The sequence below is a fragment of the Rhipicephalus sanguineus genome, chromosome 10 (genome assembly GCF_013339695.2).
Source record: "Rhipicephalus sanguineus isolate Rsan-2018 chromosome 10, BIME_Rsan_1.4, whole genome shotgun sequence".
NCBI classification, from domain to species: Eukaryota; Metazoa; Arthropoda; class Arachnida; order Ixodida; family Ixodidae; genus Rhipicephalus; species Rhipicephalus sanguineus.
Genome location: NC_051185.1, coordinates 100744814 through 100747967, shown reverse-complemented (window position 1 = coordinate 100747967; position 3154 = coordinate 100744814). Strand labels below are relative to the sequence as shown.

The window sequence follows — 3154 nt, the reverse complement described above, 5'->3', positions numbered from 1 at the left end:
GGTGCTTCGTGTTTGAGGACCAGCAATCACGTTTTGCTAAAGGTGTCTTGCCCTGTAGAAATGCTCGATGTACAGAAGCGAGTACACGCTATTGATTCTGATTTGTGCTGTGTATTGCATCCATTGTTACTTATGCTTTTTGGTGATATCGAATCCAACCCTGGTCCGGTGACCAAGGCGGCGGCGGAAACCCTTGCAAGTGTCGTAGATAGAATTTCTAAACTAGCAGAAGCGCACGCGGCATTCGTTGCTCAACTAAAGAGCGCGAACAAGGGGGAGGCTGCTGCACTAGTGAAAGTGACGGAGCTCGAGCAGGGCAACGAGCAGCTGCAGGCTGAAATAAAAAGTACAAAAGACGAACTAGCAATCGCCAAGAGCAAAGTCGAACTTAAAGTAAGGGTAACGCCCCTTGAAGCAAACGCCCCCTCGGATTCTGCCCTGGAGCCGATGTTCTGCATGGCGTCTCAAATCAGCTCTTAACAATTACCTCTAGGTGCGAGGATGCAGAGAACAGGCTACGACGATCTAATTTAGTTTTCTTCGGTATTGAAGACGACTCAGCAGAGGAACGGGCACCATCACAGCTTAAAATAATGATCTTTTGCGCAGACAAGCTCGGAATAACAACAACTAGTGCGCAGTACGAACGTGTGCATCGGCTCGGCAAATAATGTTGACAAGCACCGTCCTCTCAAGGATAAATTTGCATTCTTTAAAACAAACAAGGTGTTTATGCAGCAGCACGTAAGCTTAAAAGCTCATCGTTCTTCATTCGCGAAGACTTCTCATCTGCCCCCGCCAAGCTAGAAGAAAATTGATAGAATTTGCCAAGACTCAAAACAAACCACATTCAGCCACATTGCTTCACCCATCACACAGTTGTGAAAAGAAGTCGCCAGACAAAATATTGGCGCGTAAAAAACAACACAGCTTTTATCCCACCCTCAGCAGCAAGCTTAACACATGAAATGTTGTATGGATATGACCACGGTCCAGTGCAGTGTATGCTCGTACTTTTGTTTTACACTGGCTTTTCTGCAAGAATGCATATGTTCTCTTTTCATCACAATTCTTGTACCATGCCTGAAAGAGGTCACACATCAGCGCAGTAATAATATGTGTAAATCAATTATTTGACATCTCTTAAATACACACTACTCCAACTGCTGCATTACGCATCTACCAACGATGCTGTTGGCGTCGCAACCGCCGGCGCACCCTCCTCAAGTACTCGTAGTGCTGCGCACGGGTGGTGCCAAATGACACCGTCCCGTACTGCGCGCCCTCTTAAATAATAGCTTCTTGTGGCCCTGTTTCGGATCAAACCCTTTTGGATGGGGGACCCGTTAGAATCTTCGCTGCTGGTGCTGCTGCTGCTGCTGCTGCTGCTGCTGCTGCTGCTGCTGCTGCTGCTGCTGCTGCTGAAAAAGTTTTCAATGCCTTCAAACTCATCAACCGGCTCAGTGGCACCCTCACCTAAGCATAGATTGTGAAGGAAAGCACATGCTGCAATAATGCCAGCAGCACGCTCTGGCTCGTGGTGGAGGGTGCGGTAACGCTGCAAGCACCGGAAGTGGGCTTTAAGCATGCCAATGCACCGCTCCACAATGGAGCCCATGGTGATGTGCTCAGCGTTGAACCTGCCTTCGGCACTGTGGTCGGAAGGATCGCCAGAGACCGGGATGAGGAGCCACGGCTCCAATGGGTAGCCACTGTCACCTGCACGAAGACGGAAATAGTGTACTATGCTACGTATACCCATGTAGCATAACGTTAGTAGTCAACATCAGAGGCCATAATGTTACATCACTGCTGCAACAATTGTCGAGACCCTTAGTGCAGTGCTCTATTCATTTGTTCTGATCACTTGGGCCACATCCTTCTAAAAAGAAGTCGCACAGTGATTGCACTACTACTTTTTTTAACCTTCGGGCAGGACCAAGGGGGGTCTCAAAATTTTTAACACAACTTCTCCCGTGAGGAAAACGTTTTAATCTCACCAAGCAGGTATTCGCCTGGCTCTGCAATGCGCCCCGCCAGGAACCGTCGGCGCAGCCAGGTCGTCTGCCAGACGAACGAGTCATGGTCTGACCCCGGTCGCATAGGGTCGATGGCCAGGATCCGCATCGCCGCATCGCAGATCTGGGAAAGCGTGCGCGGCGAAAGCCCATTGTTAGCAAGCAAACACAGCAAAAGATGCCGGCGCGGGCGCAGTAAAACGAAAGGCAAACAAGTCGGAGGTTAACTCACGATCATAACGTTGAGGGCGTAGAAGTGCTTCCTGCACATGAAAGAAGCCTTGCGGGGTCCCTTGGGCGCCTTGATGCTGACGAGGGTGCCGTCGATGCAGCCGATCACTCCCGGAATGGCGCCGAGTCGAAGGAAGCCTTCTTTCACGGCCGCCTTTTCTTCGGTCGTCGTCGGGAAGCCCACCCACCCATTTCACGCGCCCACTTTCACTATAGCTTGAGCGACGCGTTTGACGCATTCGCTCACAGTCGACTGCGCCATGTGAATCGTCGTCTCGCTTCCGACGGAACCTTGGAGCTCCCGGTCGCGAAGAAACGCAGCCCACACAACACCTTTTGTTCCACTGAGAGCCGCGTCGCTCGCACCCCTTCCAGTTCCTTGGCCAGTTGACCACACAACCATCGGACAGTTTCCTTCGAGAGTCGAAAATGCCGCCGAAATTCGTCATCTGCCATGTCAAACGCATCGTCGGGCTCGCGTGTTTGTCGCCGGCGTCGCATGAGCGCAACCGCCATACCGATCAGCGGAGCCGCCATTTTCGATGCCTTTCCAAATGACGCGCTCTCTAGCGATGCTAAAAACTATGCCTTTTCTCTCTGCATAATGAGTGTGTAAACGTCATTTTGACGTCACGCTTTTTTATGGTTGTTTGATTGACAAATAACATGGCCTCCCTTCGACCAATCGGAGACGACTAATGGCGGCGAAAAGCATAGAAAAAGGAATAGAATCGTTCCGCGATAGCACCCCAGGATACTACCGGCAGAATACAAACGCACGGGACGCCACAAGTGGCGCAATTAAAATTATGCGAGACGCGGGCCATGCTGCATTGCTGGTGACCCACGCTTGTTTCCCATTTTGACATTCTAGCGCCGCGCTACCCGTGGCCAGGCGGCCAGGT

At 51.1% G+C, this 3154-nt stretch overlaps 1 long non-coding RNA gene across 1 annotated transcript; it reads right to left on the bottom strand.

The window, feature by feature from the left end:
• Positions 1-1657: 1657 nt before the first annotated feature.
• Positions 1658-2292, bottom strand: LOC119407266 (uncharacterized). Its single transcript, XR_005186661.1, has 3 exons — positions 2251-2292; positions 2001-2142; positions 1658-1719 (listed from the first exon to the last, which is right to left on the bottom strand). It is a non-coding gene; the product is annotated as an uncharacterized LOC119407266 (long non-coding RNA).
• Between the last annotated feature and the right edge of the window lie 862 nt (positions 2293-3154).